This window comes from Anastrepha ludens, chromosome 5, assembly GCF_028408465.1.
Source record: "Anastrepha ludens isolate Willacy chromosome 5, idAnaLude1.1, whole genome shotgun sequence".
NCBI lineage: Eukaryota > Metazoa > Arthropoda > Insecta > Diptera > Tephritidae > Anastrepha > Anastrepha ludens.
Window position 1 is genome coordinate 22,870,696 of NC_071501.1, and position 16,432 is coordinate 22,887,127.

At 38.7% G+C, this 16,432-nt stretch overlaps 1 long non-coding RNA gene across 1 annotated transcript in view; it reads left to right on the top strand.

Moving 5' to 3' along the window:
* The window catches only part of LOC128863840 (uncharacterized), an 82,420-nt gene that overhangs the window by 11,271 nt on the left and 54,717 nt on the right, over positions 1 to 16,432 (top strand). The gene's annotated exons all lie outside the window — the stretch shown is intronic.

The window sequence follows — 16,432 nt, forward strand, 5'->3', positions numbered from 1 at the left end:
GAATGAGAATGAAATGCCAGAACCTATTTCTGCGGCTTCTTATAGAACTTTGATCGACAACTTTTTGCGGCGAATGGCGGAGCAACATCCTCAAAAAATGGTCGGCTTTTGCTTATCCACTTCTGCTAACCTTTAACAAATCGTTAGTTTGTGGACAATTCACAGATGATTGGAAAGTTACTTCTAAAAGTAAAATAATAATTGGCGCGTGCACTGCTGTTAGGTGTTTGTCCGAGCTCCTCCTATTTGTGGTGTGCGACTTGATGTTGTTCCACAATTGGAGGGACCTACAGTTTTAAGTTTAAAGATATTTTTTGTGAGGATCTTTTTTTTACCTGCTGAGGGGCGACAGCTCTTAAAGATAAGCTTTTTTTTAATTTTGGTGTTTCATGCACGAATACTAGAACCTGCGTAGTCAGAATGGTAGTGAGCCACCAACACATTCGTCTACGGCGGCCACTGTTCTATCACACCTACAGGATATTGAATGCTGGTAATAAAAACGACATCGCAAACTACAGGCCTATTTTCAAATTTTCTATGGCCTTGGCTATATTACTATATATTGGCTACATTACAAAACAAAAATCATACTTTGAATATTTCTATTAATCAGCATTATTTTATGGCCGGTAGGTCAACTGTCACTAATCATGCTTTCAGATTTTTGTACGTTGACTTTCAATAATATTCTTCAAGTTGATGCAGTTTTTACGGATTTTTCCAAGACTTTCGATAAAGTCTTCCCCTCAACCTTAATCTCCAAACTAATAAGTATTTTATTAATAACTCGTGTCTAAATACTCTTTATAAAATTACTGATTTGGAAGAAATTTTTGACTCCACTTTTCTAAGTCATTGGAATTTTGTCATCGTCAAATCGTATTCTACATATACTTGCCTTCATTCGGCGTTTTGCTTCCGATTTTACGGAACCCTGCAGTTTAAAGTCACTATTTACCACGTTCGTACGGTCTAAGCTGGAGTATGCCGTCTTTATTTGGAGGTCATATCGTCAGTGGCCCTTCAATAGACTTGAGCACATTCAAAAGAAATTTTTTCGTTTCGCTCTCAGATCTTTAAACTTCACTGATCTGATTCCTTCATACAATGCAAGGTGCGCATTACTAAATTTAAAATCGTTACAAAGTGGAAGAGGTATGAAAGTATATGTCTCTGCTTTGTTTTCGATATTATAAATGGAACAGTTGACTCGCCTTTACTCATAGTGCGCATTCTTTTTCACATACCTCAAAAAAATCTTCGGAGTATCGATCTATTCTTCCTAGAGAGCGTTAGAGCAGTTTATGTCTCCAAAGCCGGTTTGAGTAGAACATTGAATGAGTTTAACCAAATTTCAAGTTCTTTGGTTTTTGATTTATCGTCACCTAAACATACTTTCAAATTATAATTCAATGGATTTTTTAAATAGTTCTGAAGTATGCACATATACCTAATCGTTACTGTTAGTTCTATGTACGAGTAGTCTGTAAGAAACCTGGTATTTCTATTGGGTTGGGGAATAAGTTCATAGCGTTTTTATATTTTATATTGTTTGTTTATATATTCACGATTTGTTTGCTGTTTGGCAGAGGGTAAGTATTTATTCAATAGAACTGTTTCTGCTCTACAAACCACACCTGCTTTTCTTTGTTTTTCATCGAGGTCAAAAAGCTGCTGAAGCAGCTAGAGAAATTTACGACGTGTATGGAAAAGGCGTCATAAGTAAGTCTACAGCGTGAAAATGGTTTGCAAAAATGGCGCCTTTACATCGATGACACGTCCCGCAGCGGAAGGCCTTCTGAATTCGATGAAAAACGTCTCAAATCACTTTTGACCAGTCGTGAATTGGCGGACAAAACGAATTGCGATCATAAAACGATTCTTAATCACCTTGGTTCAATAGGATTTACCGAAAAATTGCGAGCCTGGGTGCTTTGAAAAACAAACGAAAAAAAAACAAAGAAAGTTCCCTTCAAATTGCATCGAGTAACACGCGGCCTTAAACAGGGCTTTTTGTACCAAATTCTCACGGGACATGAAAAATGGTGCCTATGCATCAATATGAAGCAAAGAAATAAGTGGGTGGCTCCAGAAGATCGAGAGTTAAACCGGATCTTTAACCAAAGAAGATAATTATATGTGTTTGGTGGGACTGGAAGGGCATGGTGCACTGGGAAATGCTCGAAAAGAATGCCAAGGTCAACAAGGAGCTCCGCATTGCCCAGCAACACCGCGCGAATGAGGCTATTTGACTGAAAATACCTGATCCGCATGGTCAAACCATACTCCTTTACGACAACACCAGGCCCCATGTTGCACAAGTCGTCAAAGCCGCACTCCAAGAGCTCGAATGACCGATTACCATATTTTCCACTCCCTGTCAAACCACATGAAGGGAGTTTCCTTCGATAACAAAGAGGTTCTTAAAAAATGGCTCAACAACTTTTTTGACACCAGACCAGGCGATTTTTGGCCGAACGGCATCAACATTTATAATAATAAAATGTTGTTAAAGTAGAGACTATAGACAGCTGAAGCAGAATATTTAAAACGAGATGCATAGCCTGAAACCAGAAACATCACTTGGTGTAATGGGAAACACGCTAAAAAGATACAATCGAGCACATTTTAAGATTTTTTATGATGTCATATTCCATGTACAGCACCTTAATTTCCATAAAATGTATTTATTATAAAAAAATTATCAAAACAAATAATTATTACATGATTAGAGGTCTTATATGGTCCATCCCTGTATATGCCATTATAAGCATGTATGTGTGTAACTGTGTATTAAGATAAATAAAATTTATTTGCGCTTACTAGATGCGAATACACACACACACACCTATAAATATACATATGTATGGATGTATGTACATATCTTTACATATGTAAAATGCAATTAATTATACGAATCTGACAAAAATTGACCTTTTGCTGCACTACGAATGTATTTACGTATACTGAAGTTTTTAATACTCTCAAGTCGGTGTGGTTTACCTTTATACGTAGTGTACAACACAAACACACGTAAGGCACTTGTAAGTGTTGGATTTTAAATTACCGCTATCCAATAGGCGCCTTTGCCTTTCAGTTAATCGCACACAAGAGCAAATGTAATTAGTGGGATTAAAGGATTTGCGGAGCAGTTATACAAACTTCTCCTATAAGTCGTAGTAAGTGTTTGTGCACCCCATCACATTACGCACCACACGCTTGTACTTATTCAATTGAACCCTCTAGGAAAGTAGTTTTCTTTTGGCGTACTACTGTGAGCACATTGAAATGTGACTTGTATGCAAATTGATGACTTGTATAACAGTTGATGAACTCGATTTCCTAATGGATTTACAGTTCGCGCGGCGATTCATGGTGAATCTATAATCAGATATCACGTGGAGGAATATGGTTGATATGGAACTATTAAATTCAGGGATTAAATTGAAGTAATTGGTGCAGAAAGCAGCAGCTGTCTCCCAACAAATCTATCCTTTTTCTCGAATACCAAGGACTCTTAATATCCACATAATATTTCTTAGGTTAATTTTTTTGGCAAATTGCAGACAAGACAATCTAAATACCTGATTGAGATATAGCTTGTCAATTGGTACTAATCAAATGGTTCTGGCATAATAAAGATTTGCTTAAACAACTCTGAGCAGTTAGCTAAACTGTTTTTAAACCCCCCCGGTCCCCGAAGAAGTAGTTCCCCAGAAATCGGAAGCGCATTCTTCGAAATTTCAAATTACGCTGCGTCCGTTTGGTCGCCTGGTACTAGTGATTCGCAGTGGACAAAGCTTCAGACTTGTCAGAATACTGTCATCAGGACAGCCACGGAATGCCTCTTAATGTCTTCCCTGCAACATCTACAGAAACCGACCTGCTTGCTCACGGTTGAGGAGCACAGTAAGATGCTCAGCATGAAATTCCTGCTGTGTTGCTACCGCAGGAACTTCCTCTGCAGGCACTTGTTAGAAGCTGAGACACTTGCCAACCGAGTCAGCAGATATGTAGATGAAGAGTCAGCAGATAGATGTCGAGTCAGCAGACAGATGTCTCTTCGCTACAATGACAAGATCGAGGACCAGACACGATTGCAGTAACTGGATCGGACAGTATTCAGACAGAAATTAAACGACATTCACTTAGATTCTCTTACATCCTTCTTAAACTCCCGACCCCCGAATGCCGTCGTCGGAGTTTAACCACCACCAATCGAAGACGAAGAGTTGTCTTATGGGTACCGCGTAACTTTTGCTCAAGTAATATACATACGTACTGGATATTGTATCAGGTTAACTCCTACCTATCCAAAATCGACACCGGCGTAGGCAATATATATCCGGCATTTAAAGGTATCCCGCACGACTTGCATGCCTTCTTAAACCCACTCACCTAACACCCCTCTCCCTCTAGACTTATTACGTCGAAACAGCATGTTTCCTGGGCCTACCATTAGATGAGATAGCTGATGACGAACGGTGATTAAATAGATCTGGCAGTACCGATTCATTGCTGTAACAATAGCAAGTGTGGAACAATGTCACAGGAAGTCATAAAAGGTCAAGGCCTCTTCCTAAGAAGTCTTTAAGCGTGTTTTCGAACCTTAAAGTAATGCTGCCAATAAAACAGTGCTCGGTTAGTATTTTTGTGAACAGCTGTATATTTATTTTTGTACATCTCAGCAAGCTTCATATTCTACGTTCATCAAGTTTTATCCAACTCTGGAGGTATCCAGATTAGTTTACCTGTTAATAGTTTCCATAGCTTTCTCCCAAGTGGGTCTAGGAAGCAGAAAAACAAAACAAAGTGCGTGATTACATTGAACATGGTAAATGTCAGGAAGGATTCTTGTTCCTTTCTCGTTTCAAGTTGGCACACTGCCTCCGTGCGGCGTCCCCTGGATAAGCTACGGACATCCGTCCGTAGTGAACTAATGTGTGCAGTGAGCCTCCAAGGGTTAAGGTTAAGCGTTTTGCGTCGGATTTGGGGCCCACCATGTAAAAAAAATCACTCCAATGAAATATCCAAAGATCCACTTCACCCTTATGAAAGAAGACGCTCCAGCAAGGCAAATTTACAACACGATATCCCAAAAAGGAAGATGTGGAAGAGGAAGAGCACATCTCCGTTGGAAGGACCAAGTGTGATAGGTCCAAGTGCGGTAAGACCTGTCTTCCTCGAGATTTCCAACTGGCACCAGTGAGCGCCAAAACAGAAACAGCTGGCGCGCTATTGGATTCGGCCAAAGCCGACACTCTATCTCTGAGCCTTTAATGGCCCACGATTCTATGCCTTGCGATGTTGTGATTGTAGCGATCTTCGGCTTTCTCGAATTAGTCATTAACGACTTCCAAATAGCTTTAATTGCTTAACGTCTGTCAAGAAAAATACTAGTTTTGCAGGGCCATGGTTTGTCATTAACATCTCTTTTACTGTAGAGTAAGAGAAAATGGGGTGGCTTTATTTTTGGACTCGTGTAGAACCTCGCAATCGGATCTCTCGTACGAGATTTAAAACTCTCCTTCGCAATACTGATTTTCCGTTTGGGTTTCCTATTCGTTCAATGACGCCATTGCTTAGAAGCCAGCAAGTGCAGGCAGGTGCACATCAGTGAGGTTGTAACTCAAATATACAGACGAACGAGTACGAGAATGTACATATTTATAGACATACAATTTTACCTTCTACACAGACATACCATACGAAGGTACACGAACAACTTCCTCGAGGAGTAGAATATGAATATGTGAGACTAACTGAAATTCTGGACTGGAAACTGGAAACGCCGATGACAACGCAACGAAGGTGTTAGCGATGACGGTAAGTTGCTGCTGTTAACTGTTCTGGCTGGTGGGTAGATGCTCTACATTTGACGGCTGCTTCGCTGAAGGAGTTAAGCGCATAAATTCCCTTAGCTGACAGCGCCACTGTTGAAGGAAGACACAATGAGTTGGCAAGCTATGCAAATACCTACATACATAGGCGGAAAATGCAAAATAATTGTGAGACAAAGAGTAATGAGTCGAGAGTAGGTGGAGTGCATTATTCCGAAATCTCGAATATTTGCTGCTTTCAATGAAGACACCTGAGGGAGGTGAAGGCGTAAGCAAATTCAATGGGGGCTTAATTGAGCGCCATAAATTAAATGTGAAACTTATCAGATACGAGCAGAGTAGACAAGTGTGTGAGGGAGTGTGTGTGTGAGTGTGTATATGATTATAGAGGAAACTTTGTAGAAATGGGCTTTGTAGGTATATGTACGTGTATTGTGTTTGCCAGTGTGTAAGCTGCCTGATTGCAAGCCCATAAGCTTTCAATGCCAACAAAGCAGAAGTTAACTGGAAATAGGAATTTCACTTGAGACTGCGAAACGACATTAAATGCGTTCATTCTTGGTTTTCAATTAAAAGTTTTCAAGTGCATAAATTTGAAAGTGATTTTTTCGCATACATAAACACAAACACCGGCCTGCGTACACTCGACTGACTAAGCCAATTCCTTAAAAATAGAAAGACTTCTGTAAAAATATTTTTACTCAATTAGCAGCTAAAAGTGAACATTTGTGAAGCGTAAAAGTCAAAAGCAGATGCCACTTCACTTTGGCAAATTGATGACATCAATAAAGCACTTGAAATGCAAAATATAACTTAAAGTTAAAAATATTCAATGCAACAGGGCAAAATGGGAGAAAAATGCTAATAAATTTTGCTAATGCTTTGGGGTATTGTCAGCAAGATTTTCATTTCATCGATTGCATTCGATTTTCAGTCAAACGAAAAATTGCATGTTACACACACACATATACACATATAAATACATGTTGTATGTATGTATTAAATGTTTGTTAGTACAAATTAAAATCTCTGTACAGACAACATTCACAGTATAGGTGATGTGGAGGCGGCGACGGAGGCGGAGGCGTGCAAATGATCTTATAACAGTTAGGGCCAATCCCACTTGAAACACATTTGTGAGTATGTATATATATGTGTGTGTGTGTGTACATATATTTTCGTGCGATTAAACATGCATAACTTTGTCAAACCTAAATAAACAGGATATAAACAAATTTTGCGTCATACTTGTGCAAGAATTTCAAATTCAATTATGCACAAACACTGTCACGCTGGCCAACTGAAATCCTGGATATCTATAACCCTAAGCATATAACGAAAAATTACAATAGAATGTCTGTTTGCGAATGTCTCAGTTAGTACAAACTTTTGGATTGTCACCAAGGCGAATCTATTGAAGGTGGTATCGATAAATCAGCTAATTCAAGGCGAATTCATTCTTTGGTATCTACTTTGCCGTGGCAATCAAACGTACAAAAGTTCTTGTTGGTCTAGTGCCACCACCTTTAATGAATGTACCTTGCTTGTCACGGCATTTGCGGAATATATGAAATAAATCAATCAGTACAATTCTGAATTGAAACTGTCGAAGAATTTTTTTGCTTTTCCCTTTCCTGTATTCATGGATAAAAATCTGAAGGAATTTTTACACTTTTCCTTTCCTCCTATCCTGGATTGGTCCAGAACGACGCGTAACTCATGCGAAGAAGAAAGGGGTACGTTAGAATACCCTCTTTAGTACTGCCCTGCTCTAAGCAGAACTCGTTACAACTACCTGGGATCGGTACACTTTTCAACTTTGAAGGTTGCTCGATTTTAGCAAGATGCTGAAGCAGTACTGAACTCGGCAGGTCCTGGCATCGCTTATTTTTTCGGTGAGTGGCTGTAGTGATCGATATCTCGTAAAATATAAATGAAACAGTGTAAAGATTATGCTCGTTCTCAAGGTGACATTGTGAGTTACAGGGTGTTAACAAGGGAAGCCAAAAAAAGGAAAATTCGGTATATTTCACAGTTTTTCTTTGATAAAGGCGAAAATGCAAGTCAGACTACTGAAATTGTTAATGATGTGTATGGTGTCGATATCGTAACAGTTATTTTTGGTTTCATCAATTCCATTCAGGCATTTTCGAGGTTGAAGAAAATGTTTATAATGATAAAAATAATCGAAGTTGGCCCTGATGTTAGCAGTCATAGTATCGCTAAGAGATATAGATCAACCATAAAATAGTTTTAACCCATTTGCGAAAAATTTTAATAAAAAATAATGGATTTATTTTTCCCCCAAACTAATATTACTTCCTCTTTTGTTTATGAAACATATGTAAGCCGTATTCGATTCGCCAAGCGTTAGCGAGTGACGAATAAACGAAGTAACTGGCATAAATAATCATACGTTGGTAGCACTGGAAAGGAGATGCCGAAAATAACATTTCTTTGGAAGTACAGGGTGCGCCATATTTTATGTCGGTAGTAAACGCTGAATAACTTTGTCATTTACCAACCGATCGACTTCAACATACATGTTTTCGATACGTCAATTCCGTACAATTTCAACCATGGATCGCTTTACACAGAAACAGCGCGCTGAAATAGTGGCTCTATACATCGAAAATAGTCGTTCTATGGTTCTAACTCAATGCGCATATCGCAAAAAGTATCGCGGCAAACAGGCATCGTCTGAAAATACTATCCGTCGTTTGGTGATGAATTTTTTTGAGCACGGGAGAGGAAGAGATCGTCAACATGCCGTTCATCAACGACCAAGATGTTCAAATGAACTTGTTGAAGCAGTGAGGGAGAGCGTTGCCCAGGAGCCAACAGTGTCGTATCGTCGCCGCGCTCAGCATTTTGGCATCAGTGAAACCACAATGCGGCGCATTTTAAAGGATGATTTAAATTTGTTTCCGTATAAAGTGCAATTGACAAAAAGAATATTGCCGACAGACCATTCACGTCGCTTGCAATACGGCCAAACAGTCGCTCCAATGGTTGACACTGAACCCAATTTTTGGAAGCAAATTTTAATGACTGACGAGGCACATTTTAACCTCTCTGGCAGCATGAATAAACAAAATTTGGGGAATTGAGAATCCACACGAGATTCATGAAACGCCATTTCATGACCGGAAAGTAACTGTTTGGGCCGACATTTGCGCCAAAACCATCGTTGGGCCATATTTTTACCGAGAAAATGAAACGGTCGATGGAAACCGAAATCGATGGATATTGGCTCATTATGTCTGCCCGCAAATACGTGAGAAAGGTTGAATTTCTGCAACGAACGTTCCCTGGACGTATAGTGTTAAAAAGAGGCGACATCGACTGGCCTCCCAGATCACCTGACTTAACCCCCGCCCGGACTTTTTTTTGTTATCTGAAAAATAAGGCCTACGCCAACAAGCCGCAGACTATTGACCAGTTTAAGGCAAACATTCGTGCTGAAATCGACGCTATAAAACCCGAAATGCTTGACAAGATGATGACAAATACAAAAAAAAAGCTAATAAAGGTGGCCACTTGTTTGATATTGTATTCAAAAAATAGTTTTAATAAATTGTAAATAACCAAACCAAATAGAAATACCTCACTAATACAAATCAGTTTTTTTTTTTTTCAAAGTTATTCAATGTTTTCATAACGACATAAAAGATAGCGCACCCTGTACTTAATGAGTGTATTAGCAATGAAACTTGCCAAATATCAGAAAATAGAGTTGGCGGCATTGAATATATTGAACTATACCAGTTCTACCCTTGTGGCGAATCTTAATTGATAACTTTGCGGATAAGTAGCGAATTGAAGACGGTTCTAGTGCAGAGAATATAAAATAGTTGTAATCCAGGATGATAGATTTGACAATGCTTAGCTGATGTATGGTGAAAAACAAAATTGTTAGAGTACTTTCGGTTGCCACGACACCGGCCACTTGGCGGTAGAATTTCGCCTGCTCATTCCACACGTACTCCTCACACTCGTCCAATCAGTCATTGTTCATAGAGCAACGATGTAAATGAGTAAGAGATTTGTTGATTTGTTTCCTAAATCAACAACTTAATCTCATTTTTTTTCGTAAATAACCGGCTGTCATAACCCCGGTGACGTGCACCAATCAGCTGATTCCTTCATAATCACTGAGCGCCAGTTAACGGTCTGATGTTGGCCATACCTCTGAATTTTGTACATCGTGGTCAAGCACAATAGAAACAAGATTGCGCCCTTCAGAGAGTGAGTGACATCACATTGGTGCAGTTGCATGAGAGAGATGTGAAAATGCGAGCAAGAAACCAAGAAGAAAAAGAAATTACACAAACAACACTCGAATAAATTGCATAAGTGCCAAGTCACACACACAGTGATTCCGTAAAATTCGCCGAGAGCAAAGTAGTGGTATCGCGATGGGTGCCAACTTATTATTCTCACCATCATGCGTTGTAGTTATATGGACTAAGTGGAGAAGATATTCCATCAAACTTTAATTCCTTCAACAATTGACTCTAGTAAGTGTACAATCTGTGATTGTTTCACCTACTGCAAATGGTGACTTTCTGCTTTCTATCAGGAATTGAAGCTCCTGATCATTCTCAAATGTGCTGATCTTGAATTATAGATATTTTCATAAAACTGCATTCTCATTTTCAAAATCATAAAAAAAACTTTTCTTTTACATACCAGCAATCAGCAATTCTCCTAACAATATCCTCGGACCACCCCGGTGCTTGCTGCTGTGCATATTTGAGTAAGCATCAGCTTGCGAGCTGCAAATGTAGTGTCCACTTAAATCCATTGAGCCTATGAAAATTTTAACTAACCAACATCAAAATGGCAACAGTATTACGGGTATAAACAACTATTGTCGAATTTGAAACTACAAACTAGTTAAGCACTAAGCCTGGCAGTTGAATTGTTTCACCACAATTTAGAGAATTCAATTCACGACATGTTTGTATTAGCAATAAAGTTTTGGTTCACCCACTGATGATGGTCATTTGATCCGTGCTGAGCAAATGCGTTACGGTCATTTGTTTAGTGTCTTTTGTTAGTTAGTTTGTGTGAGTGTGTGTGTGCAATTGTTTTGGTTGTTTAACCAAACTCATTTATTGAGTTAACAAATTTATATTTGTAGCCGTAAAATTTAGAGATTTCACAGTGGACAAGTACAAATGTTTCTGCCATGAATACTCGCATGTGCATATGAAAGTTTGTTTTAGTTTAATGTTAAACACAAAGTACTTACAAGGCGAAAAACAATTAAGTGTGTATGCAGTAAATCAAGCATTTTGCGATAATTGAAGAGTTCGACATTTAACTATTTTATGCTGAACTTAGCAAAAGACGCACAACATTACACACAAGTGGGTGCATGCCTGAAAATGCGAAGGATATTTAAATAAACTGAATAGATTTGGCACGGAAAAGTATGAGAGAGAGAGAGAAATATTATGTCATATAATTGTGCGGACGCCCCGATACACTCACTGTATGGAAATTGAATAAAAAAACTGATTTCGGCACTAAATGCCACCTCATCCATCACACCTTAACATCGGCATAAAGTGAGGGTATTTTATAGGGTAAGATTACTTTGTTGAAAGAATCGATATCCCCGATTATCTATTCACTCCGAATGCATTTTCATTAGATACGGGTAGTTCTGGGTTCTTTTAGAGGCAGATTAACCTATGTGATTTATTAAGTTCGCTGCCATCAGTGAATCGGTAACTCAGACCTCCTCTTCAAACAAAATTTAACTCATCAACTCAGCTGATGTCTCATGACTAATTCTCTGATATATGTTAGCCTATTTCAGTCCCTATAACTCTCTCACTCACCATAGTACTCAGCCTTGTTACATCGTCTCATTCGTACTTTGCATCTGAAGAGTGATATTGGCATTATTATCGCCCAGATCCGTTCTTATTGACGTTTCTTGCCTGACAATTACTGGCGTACTTTCTATTGACATGGAAAATGACATAAACATGGAAAATTATTGGTCACTTTAATAAAATATATGTTTAGTACCCTCACATACTGTAGCAGTTTATGCGAGTTTTTTTATTGCGAATATACCTTCCTAAACATTTGTGCGCCTAAGCAGCATCTTTTTCTGCTACTATTCGGAAAGCTATATTAGGCATTATTTCATAATTTCATTTACTCGTTCTCACTTTTTTTGTCAACTTTATTTGAAATAACTAAAATTTTCACCCAATTCGCTTTAGAATTGTCAAAAATGCAGAACTTAGCTTTTTCGAAATTCGAATTTCCTACTGCCAACATTTGGCGGTAAAATCTGCTCCCCAGAAGTTTATAAGTAGAATTGCAAAATTTTTTTTCTCAAGAAAAAATTAATCAACGAGAATTCAAATCCTCGGAAGTATTTGTGGATAGACTGAGAATGTATACATTTTTTAAATTAATACTATAATACACCCATACCTTGCTGAACGAAACAGAGAGGCTCCCCAAATGTAAAAGTATACAACAAACCAAAATTGAAAAAATTAGCCCATTTCACCGGCAAAAAAACAAAAATAATTCCATCAATTATAAAATGCTTGGGCGCTGTTTGAATTAGTGATGGTAAATGTAGGGAAAATTCTCTGCATGTAGGGATTTGTGTCGAAAAATGTAGCTGTAGGGAAAAGAAGGACAGATTTTGTTAAATTCTGTAAATGTAAGGAATTTTCAAGAAGGACAGAAAAAAATTTGAAATAGCGGGAAATATTAGAAATGTTCATTTAAAAGAAAATCCGCAGTAAGGTTTCATGCCATACTTTTTTCTTTATGGCAGAATACTTTTAAAAGCGTTAATACGGCTACATTGCCGTTTTTTTCTTCGTTGACGCTAACGCGATTTTTTCTTCGCGCGAAAATTGTTAATTTTCTGGTGCTTTTCACTTTTGAAGTACACATAAGTTTGCAAATTATTCAGTTTTAGCTTTTTTTATATTTAAAATGCATATATACTTACATATGAGTTCTCCCTCTTCGATTGACTCTTCGGAGGAACACCAGAAAAAACAATGCAAGTATCGGAAACAAAAGTTCAATAACAAGTGGCTTGACGACGACAATTTTAGTGGCTGGCTGGAAGCTGTGGCTAACGATCCATTTAAATGAAAATGAGCTGCGTGCGACAAAGTTTGGAACTGCGGCAAGTCTGATTTTCGGAAGCACGCTGAATCAGAAATGCACCAAAAAAATATGAAGGCAATAAAAAAGACACCTAAAATAACCAGATTTTTTTAAGAAAAAATAGAGTAAACCAAATGGTTCCAGAAATTTCGAATTAAGACTTAGCATGTTCTTCGCTGAGCGTAATGTCGCGCTGCAAGTGGTGAACCATTTAATCCCACTCTTAAAAGAAACCGTGCCGGATTCTGAAAAAATAAACTGTGCCTCGCTTTAAACTGAACTGAATGTAATGAAAAAGTCTAATTTTTAGTCTTTTTGCTGAATTTTTCTTTACATTCGTGTTTATAATATATATAATAAATATGTGTACTAATATATATTTGAAATAAAGTTTGTTTTTATTATAAAGTGTCAAAATAGCACCAAGTCCAAAACTTAAGCAAATCACTCAATTTTGACGTTGCAAGTGCCTCATTATAGTGTAAACACAGGAGAAAAAATGTAGGGAATTGTATAGGGATAATTTTTTTGTAAGCGTAGGGAAAAGTAGGGAATTTTTTTGGGCTGTGTAGGGATCTTTTAAAAAATCATTTACGATCACTGGTTTGAATCTGTAGAAATCTTGTGTCATTAATATCCGTTGTTGTTGATTGATGAGATTTAAAATATTGGGTATGGAAATAAATTTTCGCCATCATAAAAGAGGTGCCGCTGCTGATACTATTTTTGTGTCCGCTCTAGTAATATTCTGATGATTTGAAGATGTATATTTGAAGCGTAAAGATCCTTATTTATCTCACGTCAAAAATGTCTACGTTCGTCCCGAAAAAAACAGTATTTGCGGGAAGTCATGCTTCATTAGTACCTTTTAAGGAAAAACGCAGCTGAAACGTGTCGTATATTGATCAATATTTACGGTAATCACGCTCCATCAAATACAACTGGTAAATACTGGTTTCGATTCGAAGATTTCGAAGATACTCCATTATTGAATGATGTTGCATGTCGAACCTTTGATGATGTGTCTGCAGAGTTGAATGTTGGCAGATCAACGTCGGCACGCGATGGGAATGGTCCAGACAGCAGGTAACTGGGTGCCACATCAATTGAAGGATATCGGAGAGGGATATCGAGAGACGTTTGGTGACGTGTGAGATGCTTCTTGAACGGCAGTCAAGAAAAGATTTTCTGGCGATGAAAAGTGGATCTATTAAGATAACCCTAGGCGTCGAAAAAGTTAGAGCCTGCCAGGTGTACCAGGTTCATCGACAGCGAAAAAAAGTATTATATTCATGCTTCAAAGGTTATGTTGTGCATCTGGTGGGATCAAAAGGATCTATTATAAACTCCTTAAACCATCTGAAACCATCACTTGTGATCGTTACCGACAGCAGTCAATTTTACGCCGACGTTCCTTATAATTTCTTCAGCTTTTGATTTTAAGCCGAATCTACACAGAAACTGAAATTTCGTTTAAGATGTCACTTTAGTGACAGTGACCACGCCATTCAGAGTCGTGCTTGACAAGAGATACAGTGTAGTGCTGTCAGAGGCTCAACTGGGGTCAAACTCGGAAAATGAGCCCGGCAAACACTGTTATCGCATTTTCACGGATGGCTACAGGACCGAGCACGGTTCCGGCTCTGGTGTCTACGTGGAATCAAGCGGGGCAAAACTGCACTTCGCTCTTGGAATGCATGCTGTGTTTCAGATGGAGGTGTATGCTGTTCAAGAACCGATGAGCTTTGTTGTGGAAAACAGATGGGGAGGCAGATCTGTGTCTGTAGCGACAGCAAAGCTGCGCTCAAGGCCTTAGACAGCCCTTCAACCCCTTCAAGGGTAATCGAGTACTGTAAATCCAGGTTAAACTATGTCGGAAGACATAATATCCTGATGTTAACACGGGTGCTGGGACACGTGGGTATCATGGGCAAAGAGATCTCTGATGGGCGCTGAGGCCAACTTTCTTGGCTCGGAGCCAGTTCTGTCAATCACTTCTGCAGCTATCAAAGCCACGGTTAGCAGACGGGTTACTCTAACCAACAAGTGAGCTTGGCAGGTTGAGAGAGGCTACAGTTGGGAAAAACTGATGTTACCCGTCATGCCCAACCAACTGTCGCAGTTCTTCCTGTCACTAAGCACAGGGGACTGTAAGAGGCTGGTTGGACTAATGAGGGGAAACTTTCTATGGACAAAGCACATGGAAAAGGTAGGCATCTCAGATAGTGCACTCTGCCAGCATGTGAAGAGGAGGATGAGACGGCGGACCACTTTCTGTGAATCTACCCAGCCTCCACTCATATCAGGCCTGAGGTCTTTAGCATTGGCAGTGATATGTTAAGAAGCGACCACCTCGGCTCCTTAGCAAAGAAAATTAAAAAGGGAACCCAAGTGCAATACAATGGACTTAATTGGGTCTGAGTGCTGTACTTGCTAGTCTGTCCGGGCAAAGAAAAATATTATTTTAGAGTCGACCTAAGCTAAAGTACACTTTTAAATAAAATACGCTCTTACTTATTTAGAACCGGCCTTAGCTTCTCTATGTTCATGCGCCAAAGTTTCATTTGAAGTTTTTTAAACACAAAAATAAATGGTGGTAATCTGAAACTGTTTTATGGTGTAAGTAGATTTGATCAAGTAATAAATTATATTTATTTTTGTATTTATTCAGACCTCTCTCTCCATGCCCAATTCAGCGCTCCCATGGGTACTCATTTTCATATTTTATATTTGTATAGGTATTTGCTTCCACTTATTTCGGTATATTTACTATATCTCCGCGCCTCAATTGTTATTAATGCCCACTTATGTGACTTGCATCAACTGTGTATGGGTGTATGAGTAAATAAGCAACACCAACATGCATATATACATACATACGTATACTTAGCATACCATAGAAGAACTCGCATAAAAAAGCGGAACTTTATCTATTGATTTAAAAGAGAAATATTACATTAATTGACGTTAACACCCAAACGGCCATATGATACTTTAGATGTGACGACGATACGCAATGCCTACGCCTTCGTTTCGCTTGCTAATTTACGAAAGGCGGGTCGAATTGAATATTGTTTTTCGCGTTTTGCTGTTTTTTGTCTTTGGCTTGATTGATACTATCCGTACGCACAGTAATTCAGCCCCTCCATTGGTATTTCCATTTCCCATTTCCATTCCCATTCCCGTGCAGCAACTCGGTACTCCTGCTCTGTGCACACCTTAACGCCTTAAACCTCTTGAAACTCAACTCAATTGACACGTATGGTGGTGGTAATTTTTTACCCTCTTAATCAATTAAGTCATCATCGCTATTGGTATTTGTTTTCGTATTCTGCTTGGGCTCATTGTCCTAGCATTGACTTTTTATTGCCTTTTTTTTATTCATGCCTTCACTTAGTTCCGTTTCGTTTTTTATTTTATTCTTGTTT